The sequence below is a fragment of the Antechinus flavipes genome, chromosome 4 (assembly GCF_016432865.1).
Source record: "Antechinus flavipes isolate AdamAnt ecotype Samford, QLD, Australia chromosome 4, AdamAnt_v2, whole genome shotgun sequence".
Taxonomy (NCBI): Eukaryota; Metazoa; Chordata; class Mammalia; order Dasyuromorphia; family Dasyuridae; genus Antechinus; species Antechinus flavipes.
Genome location: NC_067401.1, coordinates 268,138,368 through 268,160,867, shown reverse-complemented (window position 1 = coordinate 268,160,867; position 22,500 = coordinate 268,138,368).

Sequence of the window (22,500 nt, the reverse complement as noted above, 5' to 3'; positions counted from 1 at the left end):
AAATTAATGAAACCACTGAACTCAATAACACTATAAGTTGATTTTTTTGAAAAAAAAATAAAATAGATGAAACAATTGATAGTTTGTTTAAGACAGAACAAAACCAAATTACTAGTATCAAAAATTTTAATAGTGAGCTAGAAAATACATTTATGCTTAAATTAATTGCTATTTGTTCATTTGATCTTATCCCATTGTTCTCTCTCACACTTCATTACATATCCTTTCTGGGCTTTTTATCTCCATTTTCTTTTGGGTATTTCTCTTAGTCTCTGGGTTTAATATTCAGTAAGCTGCTCTCTGCTACTATTTTCTGATTATCACCACTTTTAGACTACTATCACTACTGAAATGAATATTAAGCTTCTCTCCCTGGGGAAGGGCAAAACATTCCCTGACAATTTAGTTTTCTCTTACTTAGTGATATTTTCATCATTTTCTTTCTTTTCTTTTCTTTTCTTTTCTTTTTTTTTTTTTTTTTTTGCTTAGAACTTGAGACCAAGGTCTGCTCACTTAGATTGTCAGTCAGTAAAATCTATCAGAAGCCCTTTCAACTTCAATACATGCAGAATTCAACCAGCAAAATTCTAAAATTCTTCCCAATTTCAATGACTTATCTATTACCTATAATTGTATAGGAAAGATTGATTTACACAAACAGTTGAATACATTTTTAATCAATATCACAATGAAAATACTCAATCACCAATTTTTAAATAAACATTTTTTTCAAACTATAGAGACTTCCCAGAGGAAATGAAAATCATAAGGAAATAGGATTATGTGATGCAAAGCTTGTTATTCTGTCTTCTACTGGAATGGTAGCACAGATGCTTTCATTATAGAAAAAACTGTCATCTTAGTATTTCCAAGTCCCAGTACCATTTTTATGGCACTTATGGTACATAAGATAAGAAGAAGAAATAATAATAGAATTAAGAGTATAAGGCCATATACTGACTTTGAACCTTCTACCAACCCTTAAAATTTCCTATATGTGTGTATATATTCTCTCTATATATATACATGTATGTGATAAAATATGAATCATTTTAATACAAATGTAATGGTCAGCACAGAAAATGCTATAAAATTTAAATCCTTGATTCAAGGACAATGACCACATCAAATATCGAAAAGATTAAGAAAACATTACCAGAATCAAGAAACAAAATGAAAATAAAACAAAATAAAAACTTTACATTTGAAAACAAATCATTTTATTAATTCAGAGAATCTCTTTATAGAAATCTGCACACACAAAAAATCAACTGGAATTACATAAAATATACATTATAATTTGAAAAACATTATAAACTTAGACTTATTTTCTTGTTCTCCTTTGTAATGTAAAAAAAAATACAACAGGCTTTGATCTATCAGATTTTAAGCTCTTTGAAGTCAGGGACATCTTTTTTTTTTTTTTTTTTTTTTTTTAAGGTACACAGCAAGAAGTGGTAAATGTCTGAGACACATTTGAACTCAGTTGCTCCTGACTCCAACATCAATGTTTTGTATCCACTGCACCATTTAGCTGCCCTCAGGGGCATCTTACTAAAATATGTGTAACTCTCTAAATTCACATGTCATACAGTGTGATGGCCACGATGGGACAATGAAGGAACTATGTCTAATTTGATAGTAAGATTTATGTGAGGTAAAAAAGTGTTGCCATATGAAATAAATTGCATAACCCAGACTTCTGAGATAGGTATGATTCTGTTTTTCAAAATTAGCATATCTTTGCTATGGAATGAATCAAATTTCATTGGCATGCAACAACAGATTGTCCATCTTCTATTAATTTTGATCTGTCCTCTCCTCTGAGTATAAAATTACATGAGTTTGTGATCTCTAGGAACTGCCAATCTTGACAACAGTATAATATATGGTACTGGTCTCTTTTACCAAGCAAAGCACTATGGAAAGAACAACAGCAATAACGTTGCAGGAGTATTTGTATTTGTTGCTATGGATAAATTGCATAGCAACAAGACCTAGGCCACTGGCCTATATTCAAGAGGGGAAAAAGAAAGACATTTTAGCCTTCAGCATCTTGCAGATATTTCATTTTTTTAAAATCTCAAATGATGACTTCATTGCTTATTAATGTTTCTCAGAAGACAAGAGATAGAAACCCTGAGGTAAAATATTTCAGGAGGTTCACTAAAGAGACAAGGAATTTATTTTATGTGCTCAGAAACTGACCCCTACATAAGTGAATATTATCTAATTGCTAAAAGAATGTAATTTAAAAATAAATTCTTTAACGCTTTATTAAATTCTGGGATAATCAAATCTTAAAACTTCTTGGCCTTGGAAATGACACATTTCTTCTCTTTGGTGATCTTGACACTTATAGAAAGCAAATTTGAATCTACTTCATTGAGGTCTATTGGTTCCACTTTTTTAAACAAAATTCTTAAGTCCCAGAGGGACATTCTTAATAATTATATCAGCACAACATATAGGAGAAAGAGCTCTTGTCTTGGAAGACTAGGATTGCAGAATATAACTCTAATATTAAGTGACTATGTGACTTTGAGATAACTCTAAATTCTAAGTTTCTAGTTCTTCCTCTTTAATATAATACTTCTACAATAAAATAGAGTTTTTATAAGTGGAATGCTTTGTAAACTTATAAGTTCAATCTTTCAATTTAGGCTACACTCAATAATTGTTTTATTGATGAAATCACTCTGAAAGAGCAGTTGGCTTAATGTCAGAGGACCACATTCTGCCTATCTTATGTTCTGCTTTTGTGATTTTATTATTTTTCTGGGACTCTATATCCTCAACTATAAAATAAGTACGTTGGACTTGATAGTTTCTAATCCTTCTTCTTGTTAAGAAACTGTCATCTAGATACTACATAATGAGAAGCCCCTTAACTGATAAATGTCAAATTAAGCTGCAGTTTGGACAGTGTTAAAAACATCCAAAATAAAAGACATTTCATGTTAAATAATAGGTGAAATCAGCAAGTCACTCAACAAGCTTTAGGAAATTATTAAGTGGTAGGCAACTTAATAAGGCTGAGAATACAAAAAAAAGTAGAAAGAAATGCTCTGCTCTCAAGCAATTACATAATAATGAAATTAGACAACAAATAAAATGTAGAGGAATAGGAGATATAGATGAAGGTACTCAAGTGAAAGGCATGACAAAAGAAGTCTTCAGAGTGAAGTCTAGAGAGGAATGAAGTATGATTGGCCTGGTCACATTCCTGAAAGAAAAGTTCTGAGAGAAGTCATCCAATTAGAGAGACATCCAAGGAAAGAGAGTACTTCTGATGTATGAATTCCAATGGTAGCATGAGCTTTGGGATAAAGAGCTATGATCTGCAATTCAATAATGTATGAATTCCAGTATTAAGAGTCAAAGGTATCTTGGAGTCAATTCTAATTGACTCAGCAATAGTAAGAGAAAATCTTAATAGTGAAAATCAAGCTGAAAAGTGTATTGTATGTATATACATACATATATATGTATATATATATATTTGTATATAAATATGTTCCACATATAAAAATACGCAAGTATGTACATATTTAGTTGTGTGTCTATCTCTCTCTCTATCTATCTATCTATCTATCTACCTATTTATCTGTCTTTCTACCCACCTCACAGAGTTTTGGTTGGTAAATATTTACCAACATACTTCTATCTAGAGTGAATTTAGGAGGGAGAATTGGAATATGGTAGAAGAAAGATGAAGTCCATCTGGGAAAAAAGTGAAACATCAGACAAAGATTAATTTGTACTCTCTCTTTTGCCCTGGTCAGTATTAATTCATTCAAGAAAGAAAAACAGGCACTTTTCTGACTCCTTAGCAAAGAAGTATAGTAAGGAATAATGAAATGCTTAACAAATGAGTGAATGTACAGATCTCCAGAAATTTTCTAAATGGACATCTTCATATTATAGTTCATGAGACTGATGCACAAGAACATGGAGAGATTTACTGTGGTCAACTTGAACATGATCTCATGCCCTATATGCTATTCTTATATGTACTTCAATGTATACAATAGAATGCTATCAAGACTATATACTATTTGACTCTCATCAACCTGAAAGGGCCATCAACTCAATTCCAAAGAGTTTTATCAGTGCTTAGACAAGGTACTATGCAATAGTTAAACAAAGCTCATAGCAGATGCTCAATAAGCAATTATTTGAAGGAATTTACAAGATGAATATTTTGTAAGCATGGTTTAATAGAGTCTACATTTTACTGCTCAAATTGATGTTGGTAAATAAAATAGAATTTTAATATTAAAATTTGTTAAGGGACAGGTCAATTCTCTGAGAGCCTCCATAGCTGTGGATCATAACATTTGAAGGAGTTGCAGGGCAGCCTTTGCTACCACAGGTGTTGCAGACTGGGAACTAGATAAATTGGAGGCAGAAGGAAGAAGAGGGAGATCAGATACCACAACAGCCTGGGTTGGATTTCCAGCAGCCACTGTCAGGCGGCTTCTAGCACAACAAAAATTTAGAATGAAAATTAAGATAGTGAAACATGTAGTTATTATAAATATTTTAAAATTTGCATTGATATCTATCACTGCATCTATCTTTATACATTATTCTGTTTTATTCAATAGAGCCAATGCCATGTTCTCACTTCAGTAATAACTGACATTTATGCAGTGCTTTGAAATTGGTGAAATGTTAGATGTAGAGTAGAAAGGGAACTGGATTTGAATTCACAGGACCCAGTTCCAAGTCTCTGCACTTTCACTTTTTATCTATATGACCTAGTACAATTTAACTCTCTCTGAGGCTCAATTTTCTCATCTCTCTCTCTCCCTTTCTCTTTCTCTCTCTGTCTCTGTCTCTCTGTCTTTTGCTCTGTCTCTCTCTTTCTTTTTGTTTGTCTCTCTCTGTCTCTCTCTCTTTTGTTTCTCATAAGCAAAACCATATATAGGCATTCATGTATGCATGCATGCATATGTATTATATACACTGATATACGTGGGTTGCCAGATAATTCATTTATGTGTATGTTAAAATTTGAATCCAAGTCTCCCATCTAAATTCCAAGATCAGTATTCCTTCCTTGAGTGTCTTCACTGGGAAGCATATTACATCTAACACTTAATTATGTTAGCAGAAATCAAGAGAGGAAATGCATTTCTACCCTAAGTCAATGGTTTAGCCTTTTACTAGGTGCATGAGCTCCTGGTTCCTTAGATATAAAGTGAGAAAATTATTCTTTCTTACCTCTAGACAGGTAGAAGTATCAATGTGTAGAGCACTGGACATGGAATGAGGATGTCATGAATTCAAATCTGCCTCAGATTTTTATTAGATGTGTGGCTTTTGGCAAATTACTTAACCTACTCCTTCAGTTTTCTCAATTATAAAATTAGAAATAATACTCACCTCACAGGTTTGTTATGAATAGATCAAATGAAACTATTTATAATGTTTATTATTTTATGTGTATAAACATTATAAACATAAATGTTTATAAATAGAGTGCCTAGAAAATATCAGGAGCTTATTAAATGTTTGTGTTCTTCCTTTATATTACACAGAATTGTTTCCAGTCAATTTTATTGATGTATGTGAAAGTATTTTTTATTTGGAAAGCATTATCTAAATGTAAACAATTAAAGAGAAATTAAGTATTCCCAAAAGAAATTACTAACAATGTGCATGTTAATTGAAAAAGAAGACCCATCATTTCTGAACCTCAGAACCATTTTTATTTTGAGATAAGGAAATTACCTAATAAAACACATTGACTTTGGTTATATCTTATGCTTCTTTGTATTATAGTTGTTTACTTACAGGTAAGAAAAATAATAATTCACTTCTGCAGAGTTGTTTAAATATGTTTTTAGCACATTTTAAATGTGCTGAAGTCTAACTTAAACAAATTCTTATGCTATGTAAACATTTAAGTACTATCAGTTCCATTTTGCACATAAGGTCACTGTGGATCACAAATATTAGATGACATGCCATAGCCATTTAACTATAAGTAGTAGTAATTGTCTGTATGAAATAGATTTCAAGGTTGAAGTGACCTTAAACATCCTAAAAGATCTATGTGGTCCTTTCTAATATTAGACCTACTAACCTAGTAATGGATCTAATAAATAATGTAGAGGTCTCTAACTGATTCTCTAATAACACCTGAAAAGTTAGATAGGTAAGGACATATAGTTGCTGATGATTACTTAGATAAAAAGTGAAGTCTAGATATCTTATTCTAAACCCAGTATTCTTTAACTTTTCATTAGGTCACTTCTAAGATCCTTTATTATGTATATTGTCAGGTCTTTCAGGATAGGGCTTATCTTTACATCTAACATAGCACAAGATCTAATACCTATCTTATAAGAATAATTACCAGTTTTTGAACAAATAAAATGAGCCTCAGAAAAGTTAAGTGTCTTGCATAAGATCACACAGATAATGTCTGAGGAAGTCTATGAACTGAGCTTTTTTTGTGTCCAATTCTACCATTCAAACCATATTTAATAGAAACTTTGCTCCTGGGAAGCAGATAGTTTTAATTTCTATTTTTGCATTTTAATTATTTGGACTGTAGTAGATATTAAATAGATTGTTATTGGATATAATTGAATTATATATTAGGGTCTCAATTAACAACAGTTAGCTGAGAACCACTTATGTAAGGCCACAAAATTTATCTAGCCACATCAATTCTTATCCTTTACTTTAACTTATTGATTATGTTTAGTGAATTCTTCTGAATTTTCCTGGCTCCTCAATAGAGGGATTTAGCTCTATAATCCTTTCTTTTTTGTTCATACCTTGATTTTGTTCATGAATTATAAAATAATTCTATTTTGATGCATCTAGATGACACAGTACATAAAGAATTAGACTTGGAGTCAGGAAAACCAAAATACAAATCTGGAGTCAGTTACTTACTAGTTGTGTGACCCTGAACAAGTCACTTGATTCCTTTTTATCTCAGTTTCTTTATCTGTAAAATAGGAATAATAACATCTATCTTGCAGGATGTTTGTGAGAATCAAATGAATTAATAATTATTAAGCACTTAGCTCAGTGGCTCACAATTATGTTATAAAATATTATTATTACTATTTTTATTGTTGTTAATTATTGCTTGTGCTCTATCTCACCTCTCAGGAATGATTCATGCAACATGGCTATGAAATGGGATTTTTTTCTCCATGCAGAAAAGGGAATGCTAACAAAATCCAATAATTTTCTACAACTAGTAAAATCATTGGAGATGCTAAATTTTTTATTTACATTGATTAGCAGTTTCATATTTCAAATCTACTGAACATGATGCAAAGAAAACTAAATAATATTTTGTTGTAGTATATGCTCACTTCTTTTCTTATACAAAAAATTTTTTGATGTCAGTGAGATCACTCTTCTTTTGTTTCTGCAAGTATTCTGCTACAATTGTTGCTTCTCACCACCACTTAAAAACATTTGAGGAATGTTAATGCTCAGGAAGATGAAGCTAAAGAAAAAAAAAAACATACAAGAAAGAAAAATTTGGTAGGTCCCCAGTATAAGCCTGTATGGTTGAGATCTGTTTCAGTGTTTCATTTGCTACTCACTTGAAAATGCAGCTTTTTACAGGTGCTTAATAAATGTTGATTTATCATTTTGCTGCTCTCTTCATTGTTCATCTACTACCATCAAGCAAATGCTTTACTTTCCCAAACTGAACTTCTGAGTTAAAAATGTTCTTTCACTTACAACATTAAAAACTACAATATCAACTCTTCTACAAAATCTTTTCCTGTGAATGTCAAAATATGTTAAAAACTTTTTGAAAATATTATGCTTTCACTAGCCCCATAAAACTATAATTTTAATTGGACTTAAATTGAGATCAATTTTGTAATGTAAATGGAAAGCAAGATAGTGATACTAGTGATCTTTGTCTGAAAATGAAAATTATATGATAGATAACTGGTACTTGTTTTATTTCTAATACGGGACTATGTTTAAATGTCCCTCAGCACAGTGGTTTACATATGGTTGAAACTTAATATATTTTTGTGGATTGATTGATTAATAAACATTATTATTATTACTCTTTGAATTATTTTCAAATACTTCCTTTTTTCCAGTTTAAGGTTGAGGGAAGCAATATAGAGACATAAACCTGGAGTAAGGAATTCCTAGTTTCAAGTCTAGACTCTGATACTTAATAGCTGTGTGACCCTGGATGAATCAGGAACTTCCCAATGATGTAGGAAATGCTCCAAGACAATAAGTTCCAGAAAAAGTAATAGACTACATTCGTAAAGGAATATATGTTTCTTATGCCAATTAAATCATAGACCCATTATCACTCTTCCTATCCTAAGTCTAAAGGAAAGAACTCTTTTGTGACCAGAGTATTAAAAAAAGAGAAAGTATTTGCACTTTATCTCTGGAAATAATGGGGAAAAACTGTAAATATATTCAGTGTTATTAATAAAGATAGATATGCACACACACAAATATATACATTTGCATAAACATATATCAATCACAAATATGTGTATATGAAAAGTTGCATGAATACATATGTATATGTGTGCATATACACACATACACATAGATACACATGCATGTAATGCCACAAAGTTATATATATAGGAGATTGGATGTTTATTTCAGATTCTTCATTTTGAAACATCTTTTGACAAGAAAAAAGTTCTCAAACTTTCAAATTCTTTTTTTGGTGACAGATTGACATGCATAAAGCAATGTCAATGACAGTAGTAAAGTAATGAACAGTTTTCAAAGTCATACATAGATGTGAGTGGTACAGGTTGATTGCCTTTATCCTTTGATTTCCCTATACCATTCTGAACTTAAAGATAAGAAATACAAGTTTGGAATAAATGTAAAAAAAAAAAAAACACCTCAAGAAAGCTGTATTCTTAGGCATTGAAACTTATATTTAGTTTAAGGCAGCTAGGTAAAAAGAAATATTGGGAATGAAGAACAGGCATATGGCAACTGTAGGTAGATTTAAATTTAGAATACATATGGACTATAAAAATCATTGCGTCTAGTTGCCTCATTTTCTAGATGAGAAACTGAAGTTTAGCCAGATTAACCTATAATTACACCATTGAAAAAGTTTCTTATAGCTCTTCATTTTAATGACAACATAGGTGAAATACCATATTGTTAGGCATATATTCTTGTAATCCAGAGTTGATACCATGCCATCTTTAGAAGCCTTTGCCATTAAAATATTTTAACTTTCTGAGGTTAGTATTACATAAATAATCAATTGCAAATAAATCTGATTACAAATTTCTTGTCACATCAATGAGTCACTGTTATAGGACAATGGAAATAACCACAGGCTGAAAATATGGGCCATTCCATTCATTGTGCAATCTAGAGAAGTGGCAGGTGATTGGTTTAGCCTGAAAGTGACATTAGACATGGTTCAGTAATGATTCTGTCAGACTTATGCTTGGATTAAGGAACTCTTAAATCAATTGTGTCTACAAGAAGAAGGACTTTAAATATATTGTGGAATTTTCTTTCATTTATTTTGTTTTTGTCTTCAATCATTTTTCTTACCTTTAAAAACAGCTGATGCTACAATAACAAATATTTTGCCTTTTGTAATCATTTGGACTGATACTGTAAACTTACTAGATAAATAAATAAATAAAATAGAGAAGAGTTCTCAGTGAGGGACTCCTAGGTTTCTAAAAGAGTGCACTGGAGGTATGCAGACAAATCCTGTTATTGGCTAATGGGATTTATGTGCGTGTCCAGGGTGTATTTTGGAAATGTTTCTCTGTTCAAAAACTAAGTAGTAGGCTCTTCTTTCCTTATATGGGACAAAAATTCTGTCTTCAGGAAAGATGAAATAAATTGCAGTAAAGTTGCCCTCCCTCCTGGCATCCAGTCCAATAAATAGCTTGAAGGGAAAGGAAGTCGTTGCTGACACAGAAATTGCTGAAGACTTATATTAGTCCTTTTGAAGTATTGCCAACAGCAGGGACTCCACAAGAGAATAACAGGCCATTGGGAAAACCTAGTTCTGGGAAAATGAAATCTCTCTTCTTCCTCCCTCCCCCTCCCTCCCTCCCTCTCTCTCTCTCTCTCTCTCTCTCTCTCTCTCTCTCTCTCTGTCTGTCTTTTTCTCTCTCTTTCTCCTCTCCCTCTCCCTCTTCCTCTCCCTCTCTCTCTTTTCTCCTCTCCTCTCTTTCTCTTTCTCTTCTATCTTTCCTTTCCTTTCTCTCTGCCCCTGCCAGAGTGGAGGTAGTTATAATATCTTCTAAGGGCCAGGAATACGAGTTGACATAGGGAGAAAAGACTATTTAGAAATTCACTTGGGTGGTGCTAAAATTGGCTGAATTGGTGTAAGTAATGTTTCTTGGAAGTTATTCTGAGCCAAATCATTGAGAAAGCTTTTTGGAGGGGTTTCCTTTTAATTTTCATATTAATCCTCTTTTCATTAATAATATCTTCCATAGTAGAAATGGAGTTTCCATTGTTTACAATACTATTACGTTTTTCATCAGCAATAAAAGAGCAAGTGAGAATGCATATCCAGTATATAAATAATACCCACATTTTAGTGTGAAGTAAGCTAATTAACAAGATATGGGACTTGATTATATGCTCAATATAATGAGTTTGTCCTCCAAAACAAACTTTTTTGTCTTTTGTATGTGTGTTTTTTTTTAAATTTTGGATGATTAATTTTTTTTTCATTTTTCTTTCTTCATAAAAGTTGAAGTCAAGTTTATAGGTTCAGTATTCACATATGGTATAAATAAAGAGATAGATGTAGATAGGTAGATAGATACACATTGATAGATAAAATATTCTTTTCCCTTCCATTTAGAAACATTTACTCAAGATCAGAACAGGACCTGTATTTTCATTGATATAAGGAGCTCCCAGGTGATGATACCCTCTCTACAAATCCATTCAATATATTCTCAGCAATTCACAGTCTCAAGATTTGCCTAGAGAAGAGATAAATAACCACTTGCCAAGATTACTCATGTAGTATGTGTTAAAGGTGGGATTTGAAACCATTTCTTCCTGGCTAGAAACACATGCTCTATCCATATTACCTCTCATTTCTTTAAATATTTAGTAAAAGACTAAGTACAGATATAATATTTTTTTCTCTTTTTATTTTTTATTAAAGCTTTTTATTTACAAAACCTATGCATGGGTAATTTTTCAACACTAACCCTTGCAAAACCTTTAGTTCTAAATTTTCTCCTCCTTCCTCCCATTCCCCAACTTGGAAGGTAGTCCAAAACATGTTAAATATGTAAAAATATGTGTTAAATTCAATATGTGTATACATATTTATACAGTTATCTTACTGCACAAGAAAAATCAGATCAAGAAGGAAAAAAAAAAACATGAGAAAGAAAACAAAATGCAAGCAAACAACAACAGAGTGAGAAAATATGTTTTCCTTTTTCAACCTCTAAGTAATGATTGGTGGATTTTTTTTTTCTATTTCAAGTTTCTCTTCTTGTTCTGTCACTTCAGACAGTTTTCCTTGACTATTTTTTGTATTATCATATTAAGGTTCTTTTTTTTTTTTTTTAGTCATAGCTTTCAGGTAATCTGATTATTTTATGAGTTTTCTTCTTGATCTATTTTTCAGATCTGTTATTTTTCTAAGATATTTTATATTCTCTTCTATTTTTTTTCATTTTTTAATATTTTGTTTTGTTATTCTTTTGCATCTTCTAAACTTCACTGGTTTCTCCTTATTCAATTCTAATTTTCCAAAAATTATTTTCTTTAACACTCTAGATTTCCTTTTCTATGTTAACTTTTTTTTTCATAATTTGTTTTTTTCTTGAATGATTCTTATTTTTTTATATCCTCTCAATCTTGCTCGTTTAATTTTTAAAATCTTTTTGAGTTCTATAAATTTCTGGACGGTCATTTAATAGTACTCTTTGAGGTAGGAGAGGCTTTTTTTTTTTTTTACTTTAATATCCCCCTTTGAAGATGATTGGGTTTTTTCTTTGTCTATTCATATTAATTGATTGATTGAGAACTTATTGGTGTAAGCATCTCTAGTCCTGGAGTGGGGAGTGTAGTAACTCCGACTTGTCTTCAGTTCTCCTCCTTATCCTGGAATCCAAAATGAAGAAATTCATCTTCTTGTGAGTTCTGGCAGCCAGCAATATCCTTGCCCTACTGCTTCTGTACTCACCTGGTCTTCTGGTTCCTTTTTACCTAGGAAATAACTCAGTAGCACAGCTGGGCCTGGTGCTCCTTATCAGAGAAATGCCCTAAGTTTTTGTGGACTCAAATTCCGGACTCTGAAGATTGTGCAGGAGGTGGTGAAATATCCTGTGGTTTGGGTTCAGGCTACCTCTGAATCCAGCTAACCTCATGGCTCCCCATTTATTGTTTCTGTGGAGCTAGCAGAATTATTTATATTTATACTTTTTTTTTTAGTTGTAAGTTTTGTCCTAAGGTCCTTAGGGTCTCTACAGTTGTCCTACTTGTCCTGTTCTGTCCCAAGTCTTTTATTATTATTATTATTATTTTTTACTGGTCTGTGTTTGTCTTGAGTCAATTTTTGCTTTATTTTCTGTGAGAAATCTGGAGAGCTTGGAATTTTTGACCTTTTTCTTCATCTTCCCAGAATCCTCCTTCCTAACTAGTAGTTTTAAAGTGACTACTGGAACTATATAATAAACAACACAACAATCTTGAAATAGTAATTTTTTAGAAGTTCTGATGATATATTTAGTGGTATTCAGTCAATATCAACTAGCCTGATCTGAAATTGGCCAGCTGACCTCCATAAATTACTATTTATCTTCCTCCAGACCTTGCAACATTTCTTCTTTTACAAACTCCCTTTTCAAATTATAGATATAGTTATCACAGTGGAAGGTCATTTCAAACCTATTCTTTAGTTCAAATAGTGCTTAAAATCAATAATAGATCCTGCATATTTCCACACCCTACTTGGCTCAGTGGTTAAAGTGACCATATAATACACAACATGGATTTTTTTTCTCTTTTTTTATTTCTTTTTTTTTTTTAACTGCTGAATGTCACCTTTAACAAAAGAAATTGCATGAGGATCTTATTTATTTTTACTTTGGAGTTTTGCCTGAACTGATTCCTATCACACCAGTATCTGCTGCTAGCTGATGGCCTTAGAATTGGAAATATTATACAATAGTAGTATTTATTCAGTTCTGGATTCAATCTCAGCATAGTGTATGAGAATACTCTAATTATATAAAGCAGTTTATTTAAAACCACCACTAACAATAAAGCTAAATATTGAAATACAATTATTTCAAAATGAAAAGTTTAATCTTCCTCCTTTCTTTGCAAAGTTGGAGAACTATGATATAGGACATTGTATGTCAGACTAAATTGTCAAATGATTTTTTTTCAAATTGTCCCTCTGCTCTCTTTTAAAATTTTGTCTTATAATTTATGGCTGTCTGGCAGGAGAGGGGGATTAAGATATTTGGAAATGAAAGTGACTAAGAACAAAAGATAGTAATAGCACCAAAATCAAAAACAACAATCAGGAAATAAAATAACTAGAATGCCTTTCTTTTTTGCATACATATGTGATTATGTAAGTGTGACCCTGTCAAATAAGGAGATCTATTTTACATAAGCCATACTGTTCTTGTGCCCAAGCTCAATGGCATTTTTACTCTGGCTAAGTGAAGCATGTTATTTACAAGCACCTGTGGTTTAAACCATTGACTTGGCTTTTCACACTGGTCACAGCAGGTAGAGAATTGCAATGATTATCACCACCAACACCACCATCATCTCTCTTTAACTCTTTGTTATCAATAATGTTTTTGCAAACAATACATTTCATTTTACCAGGACAGAAATGAATCTCACTATGTACTTTAATAAGTAATAGCTTTTTAAATAAATTTTGCTATAAAAATATACATCAGATAAATATATAACCCTAATTTTCTTATTGCTATATATACATCTACCTTTCCAACAATTTTTTTCATATTTTTCTTGCTCAGTCCAGTATTTCATGAAATTTTATAAGTCTTATTAAAGAATACTTTGAAAAGCATAGTTCTCATAAAATTATATTTAAAGAGCATCTCCATTTACATCAAACAAAAGAATATATAAAGTGAAAAATATTATTAATTCTAACACTCAATACAACGACTTAAGGTTTAAAAGGAGCAAAACTGGAAAAATAAGTTGGAAAGAACTGCTGAGGTCAGCACATCAAGTATTGAAAGATTCGTAAAAATACAGATTGCTTAATTGTGACTGCTTTTGCCAAATCTTTCTAACCACACATGCCCCTATAAATTACTTTATGTGTACATTATTTTATATTTACTTTTCTGTGTATGTGTTGCTACAGTCAAAATGTAATTAAAAAATAACTTTATTAAGATGTGAGATCATATTTATATTTTCACCAGCTGTTATATTGTCTGAGACATAATACACACAGAATATATACTTGCTGAATGAATGAATGAATGAATGCACTTGGTCACAATCTCTTTAACTCAAAATTTATCCTGCATTCACACTGTAGGAATCTGCCTACAATGGACTTGCAGGATTCATTTTGAGATAGAGAGGAAATAAAATGTCACTGTGTGATTTCAAACAAAAAGGCAGTATAATAACCAAAATTATTTTTCTATTATTAGTATTCATGTTAAAGAGACTGGGACCAGGTGAATTCATTCATTCATTCCTTCAACAAGCATAGATTCCATGTAAATTATGTCTCAGAAAATGTTGGAAAGAAAGTTGTATATGAAATGAAAATCACTATCATATTGAACATTTAAAAATAACATATATGTATATAGGTGATGTATAATCTTAATGAATTAATTATGTCTTTTCTATTTGTCCATGTCCCGTTAGTGATCTTTAGTACATTGTTAAAAAAAAATTCTGTATATTTTTTCTTTCTTCTATTGTTTTAAGGTGTCATTATCACTTCCCATTCCTCCTCATTTAAAAAAATTCACTTGAAATAAATAAGTATAATCAGGCAAAAAAACTCAAACATGATGACATATACAATTCATGTCCCATTGTAAACATCTCGTTCATCATCTCTCTGATGAAAGGTGAGAAATATGTTTTAGCTTTTTTTCTCCTAGAGATAAATTTGGGCATTCCATTCAGAATTCATAGGAACCTTTCTTTCCCAATGACATAGTCCCTTTATAGAAATCCATGTTTCTTCTGAAGTTTGCATTAGTCAGTTCTTTTCATAATTATATTATATCCATATACCATGATTTGTTCAGTCAATAAGATTCTGTTACATTGAGATACCATGATTTGTTTTTACTCCCTAGTTGGTAGACACCTCTGGAGCTTCCAGTTCTTTGATAAAAATGTTCAGCACCAATTTAAAATCCATATTTAATGTTATTGTGTCAGTTATAAAACAAAAATAAAAGTTAGCTAACTCAAAACAATATATATTTACTTTTTGATGACTTATTTCCTCTCTTTTCCTTTTCCTAATTATTTACAAAGATGCATTTTTTATATAACTAAAAAGACAACAAATCTTAAACCTTAAATGTTTCTGAAATCCTATTATGATCTATAGTACTCGGTTGTCCCTTGAAAAATCTCAAAATACATCCATATAAACAAGTCTGCAGTTGTTCAAGGCAATCAGGACATTACGAAGAGTAACTGATATGCATAGGTACTTCCAGAGTTAAACATTAATATAGCTGACAAAGAAATGCATACTTTTACATGATTTTCATTGACATAATTTAAAAGACAGTGTAAAAAGATTTAATGGGTATTTCATTAACAATTGTTTTCAAGTTTGCTTTAAAGATAATCAAAAAAGTATTGTATTTTTGTTTAGATTTCAACTGTTGCCCAAAATTGCTTTCAAATGTTAATGAATTAATATTAAATGAAACAAAAACATTAAATAACATTGAGATTAAAAACAAATTTTAATAACGGTGTACATTTTATTTTTAATTTTTATTTTTTTATATTTTTAATAATATGATAAACCCTAAAGTCAAAGTCAACTAGAAACTGAATACACCAAAGTTTGATTTAGAGCTGAACTTCTGAATGAAATTAAAAGGAGACTTTTTCCCATTGGAATGTTGTTGATTACCTCAATGTTTTATTGCATTACTATTTGTAATTTTATTTTTCTTTGTAACATCAAGCATAATGTCTTGAAGGTAGTATGTGCCAGTTCTCAAATGAATCTGTGTTCCTCATTTATTCAGATCACAAATCATTCATGTATATATTAAGCCTTTAGTAAAAGCTTGTCAGATTGAGTTGAAAAATGTTCAATTTACTAAGGATCATTAATTAGCCCTGATACAATTTTGTAAAGGAACCAAATCTTTCGCAACTAACTACTGTTTTGTTTTCTTTGTTTTCCTTGAGCCACCCTTCATTTCATGTATCCTAAATAAATAATTGAAAACTTGTTAGGTGAAATTAATACAAATCATTATGAATGTTTAAATTATAAGAGAAAGAAAGAAAAACTTTTTTCCAGATTCACAGATTTTTCTGCTTTCTCACATCTGGGCTTGAAATTATATGTTTTCATACATAGGAGTATAAAAATGTATGTAAACATGCTTTCATTCATACACACACACACACACACACACACACACACACACACACACACACACACACACACACACATACATATATATATATATATATATATATATATATATATATTTAAGGGAATATTATATGTGAAAGTTTATTATACCACTAAATTCAAATCATTATCTTCCCAATTCTGTTTTCATTATCTAATCTTTTTTCAGATTAAATAAGAGGTGGGGAAAGAGTATATTGAAGTAGAATATTGAAAGCAGTCTTCAAGTCATTGCTTTGTTAATATTTCATTTCATTTCTCCACATTGCTACTAGATGCATTAGTTATAATTACAAATGTAGATAGCAAACCTGTTTTCTCTGATTTTAAAAGAAGATAAAAATAATTCAGGGAAAAAAGTAGCACATATAATTACTGTTGATAATAAAAGTCTAATATATAATGTGTATATAGATAGATAGATAGATAGGATTCACATAAAAATTAGCTTAAAGCAATGTAAAAAGTTTTCATTTTTAAGTCATTCATATATTTACATGGAAGCTAGATCACTAGTGGGGTGTTTCTTTACATTACAAACATATTAATTTTAGAATACCCCACATAATATGAAAACTCAAACCAGTTCTCTTGTCCTTAAAACAAACAATAATGATAATCATTCTAAAATCATAAAATTGTTTAGGCAAGAAAACTGATTAGTCATGAATATTAAATTAAGTATTTATTAATTACTTTCTACCTGGTGTATTTTAAGAAGCAAACCTACTTGCAAAAGTCTTTCCCCTAGGATTCTGTCAGAAAGCTAAAATTCCCTCTTTTAAAGCCAATAATTGAGAGTCTCTAGAAAGTATGATCAGCTAAAATTTAAATATGCCAACTCATCAATATCTATGAATATATCAGCAAGGGATAAATTATGCCATAATGACTACAGCTGAAATTAATTGTCAAGAAGAACTGGTTTCAAGTCCACTTCTCAAGTACTACTAGTTATTGATGTCTTTAGCAAAGAGAGTTTCCTCATCTTCAATTTCCTTTGTCAATTGCATTATATATCAGATCCAGAACAGAGCAAAATGTACATGTGGATAATTTTGTCAAGATAAACAAGTTATCATAGAGCAAAGGTATTTTTTCCCCAAAGAGATCACAGAAGAAAAGGTTTTTGGGATTAAACAATATCTTTGGAAAGTATATCTTGACAGGATTCAGCAGGAGGCTTCAAATACCCAAAGTAAGAATTAAAATCAGGGGGATGGGGGGTGGAGGGGGGAAGATATTTAAGCAACTTAATATTGTTTTTACCTATTGACAATTCAATCAGGTTAGATCCTTAACATATAGCACTGTATAGGAAAGAATGTGCATATGAACTCAGGAAATTATATTGCTTTTTTTTTTTTTGTAATTTTAATATGATTTGTTTTTGAAAAGAGGCAGAAAGAAGAAGAAAGAAAGATGAAAGGTGAGGAGAAAGAAGGGGAAAAGGGAAAAAAGATACAAAATTTAAACTATTTTTTTCATTTTGCTTCAGGATCTGCATAGGTGAGATAATTATACTGTTAAGTAGAGAAAAGCAATGTATTAAAAAAAAAAAAAACTAGAGAAAAAGGGAAGGAAAAGGGATGAAAGAAGGGAAGAGGAGACACATAAAACTAACAAGACAAGGTGAAAATATTTACATAAAAATAAAAGTGACATTCAGAGGAGAAACAAAAAGTCAAAAATATAGACAATGACAAAAAAGGCATTTTTGCATTTGGTGAATAACTGAAAAATATGAAAAAAAGATTTGCAGGTTTTTGGGGGAGTGGGGGGTCATCAGAAGTACCATAATATTCTAAACTATACAGTAAACCATTCTATTAATTAATTAATTATAATAAATAGAGATATTTTGGATGAAATATCATTCATTCAAGTTTCTGTCATTCTTTACTTTTGAATAAAATTTCTGTAATTTGTAGTGAGGAATCATATTTTTCATATACTTGGAAGTCACATAGTTACATTTTCCCAGGTTTTTCTAGGGGGAGGCATCCCCTAGTGAGCATCTTTGTGCTCTGAATTCTCTAACATGAGAGTTACATAATTATGCAATAACATTATTACCACCTTTTTGTACTTGGGCTATATGTAAAATCAAATAAACATCATTTTCCTAAGTCAGCCTTCTATGCTAAAAATATCAAAAAGTCATTTCAGGCACAGTGAACAAGAAAATTCCATGCAATAAAATTTATTTTTCTCAGTTGTGAAGAGCATGATGGACATGTTACTGTAGTTTCACAGACCTGCAGCTGAAAAGGAACCATAGAGACTATTAAACTGAAGCCTGAAAAAGAACATTAGGAGCTATGTAGTTCACTCTTCATTTAACTAAGAAATGGAGGTCAAAAGAAGTTAAATGATTTAATCAAAATTAACTTATAACAATAATAATAATAATCATGAACTAATATTTATATAGTGCTTTAGAATTAATAATGTTTTGTACATATATTATCTCATTTGATGGTTAAAGGTAGTGAGGAGAATGGAACTCAGTTCTTTGGCTCCCAGGTCATCAAGCATAGTGCTTCTTTGTCTCTACTAAGCTCAACAGAATAGTTATGCAAATTAAAATAAAAGATGAAGTGTACATGCAGTTAAACTATAAGAACATGAATATTTTCCTTGGCATTCTGGGGTCTATGGGGAAAAATACTCAAAGTAAAACACTCCAGGTCATTGACTGGTCCTTAAGAGACTACTCAGTTGGAGTGCTTGAGCTATCGATCTCAGAAGTCTACAAACTCAAAAAGAAAGAAAGTGAAAAGAAATTCTTTCTGCCTTCCTGGCTTAATTGACTAGGCACAGATTCATTGGTAGACCTCCCAGGTACAAGTTTGTCAAAATCAAAAGGTATGGTTTAGACAAACATACAATTTGGGAATGTATCTGATGAATAGAGCTATATTTGGGTTCACCTTATCCAGTTAGAGGACAATAAGAATGCTCAGTATGGACTGAGAATTCTTTGTCACTGTGCTGACAAAAACCACATTATAGAGTAGCCATCCCTTCAGTAAGTGGAAATATTTTTTTCCCTTGCCACAACAGATAAAGGTTAAATGAATGGAACAAATACTTTTTGGTTGAAGCAGGAAGAACTAGGTATTTACTTCCTGCTCTACCTCTGCCAAATGCTTATCCCAACAACTGATCCCCTAATACTCCTGGAACTCTGTCATATGAATGACAAAAAATTGTCAAAACTAAATCAGTGATCTGGTTTATTTTCTTGAATCACATATATTCATATCTCAAAACAGAAAACTGAAAAAAAAGAAAGCTTAGGCATTATGCTACTTTTCATTAATTCACAAATTCTATCCTTTTGACTCCCAAAGTCTTGAAGCATTCTATTTTCTGTAGTGTCATATTTCAGAAATAAAATTGGAAAAGAAAAAAAAAAGTTAAAATCTACTTTCTAATTAATTGGTCATTTACTAATTTGTTATTCATTAAATATGTGGGGTCAGGGTAAAAAATATCAAATGGGATAGCTCTTGAATTTACTCCTTTCTTTAATATGAAATCTAGGTGGTTCAGTGAGTGAATAGAGCTCTGGACCTGTAGTCAGAAAAGTTTAAATCTGGATTGAAACACTTATTAATTGTGTGATCTTTGGCAAGCCAATGAACTTTTCTCTGCCATAATTCTCTCATTTACAAATTAGGATATTAGCAGCACCTTCTTCCCACAGTTGTTCTAAGGACAAAATGAGATAATATTTCTAAATTTTGTAAACATTAAAAATAGAAAGAATTGAAAATGGGCATATCAATTTTCTCAAAAAAAAGTCAAGAAACAGGTTGGAGTGGAGCAATTTCTCAGTTTATTTAAGTAAAAATATTTTAAAACATCTTTTTTGGATGGTAGGAGTAAAGTGTTTAGAAATTCTGTGAACAAATATGATATGCATATTGTGATAAAGGAATAAAAGCTAGTATCATTTAAATGGAATGACTAACACTATACTCTTTGACTAGCTTTTAATCTTCCCTGATTCCTCTCACAATTCTCCCCATTACCAGAGGACCAAAGTGGTTCATTCATTGTGAATCTATATATTAGATATCTTGTGTGGTAGAGGGCAATCAGATACTATTTATTCCAAGTTATAGTTGGAGTCTCATCTTCCTTAGACTAATGGAAATAATTGGGTTTAGTGAGGAACATGATAGGCAGAGATAAGGCATCTTTCCAGGTGAGATTCTGAATGAGATAAATGTAATAAACATGTTATATCTGATCACAGAAATTACAAAAGTGAAAGGTTTCATCTTAACAATTTTTTTGACAGGACAAAACTAGAGGTATCTTACATAGTGGAAAAAAGTAAAAAAAAAAAAAAGGAAAATAGGAAATTTATTTGAAAAAAAATCTGTAAATAAAAATAATCTAAATGTACCAGTTATGGAATTGGATGTACATTGATAATGTGCTAAGTCAATGTATAGATAAGAAAGTTACAAAAATATTATTTTCATAGTAACAATCATAGGAGCAGCAAATTCAATTCATAGAGATATTTTTTGACTTGGACATTATCATATAAAATTGATATATAGGATGACAGCAAAAAAAAAAAAAGGAAAAAAATATTAAATAAATGGATCGGGCATCTAATTTAAAAAGAAAACAAAGAAACAAAAATAAAACTTGAGCAACATTTAATCAGAAATCCCCAATTCCATTAAAAATATGCTAGAGATGAATAAAAGTAAAAATATATATCATTAATACATAAAACAAGGAGCGCTTTGAAAAAACAATAATGAAGGGTATAAAACCAAGTTGGCAGAGTAAAGATAGTGACTTTTCCACACTCTCCCCAAACTGCTCCAACTTCCTTTAAATAATATATTCTAAACAATTTTTAGAGCATCAGGACAACAAAAAATATTGAATAGAACATTTTCCAGGAGAGGGTAACTCTCCAGGAGAGGGCAAACAAAGCCCTACTTTAAAAAATTAAAAGTACAGTAATAGGCTAGGAAAATGAGCAGGAAAAAAAATTTCTAACCATTGAAAGTCATAATGGTGACAAGGAAGATCAAAAACACACACTCAGAAGATGGTAACAAAGTCAAAGCTCCTACATCCAAAACCTCCAAGAAAAATAAGAATTGGATTCAGACCATTAAAAAAAAAAACTCAAAAGGGACTTTAAAAATCAAGTAAGAAAGATAGAGGAAAAATTAGGGAGAGAATTGAGAGAGATGCAAAAGGAAATAAAAAAGCTAATAAGAAGAATGCCCTAAAAAGCAAAATCGTCCAATTGGGAAAGGAAGCACCAAAGTTCATTGAGGAAAATAATAAGAATTTGCACCAAGAAAGAAGAAAAAAGTAAACTACAAGAAAAGATAACTCTTAGGAAATAGATAAATATTTACAAAAAATAAAAATAATCATATTGATCAAACAGGAAAAATCCTGCAAATAACACAAAATGAGAATGAAAAAAGGAAACTGAATAAGCCACAAATGATGGGAGGACTTCAACATCAGATGGATTCACAAGTGAATTATTTCATATATTACAGGGAAGATTAAATCTCATCCTACATAAACTAGTTGCAAGAATAAGAAAAGAAATTTGACCTTCCAAACGCTTCTATGATACAAGTATGAATTTGATAACCAAACCAGGGAAAGGCAAAATGGGAAAAGAAAACTAAGGGCCACTATCCCTAATGAACAATTGATTCAATTTTAAAAAATGATATTACTAGTAGGTTGAGTTTATACAAGAAACACAGAGTTGTTTCAACATAATGAAGATTATCAGTATAATAAAATCATATTAATAATGTATTATAACAAAGGATGACAAGGACTTTCAT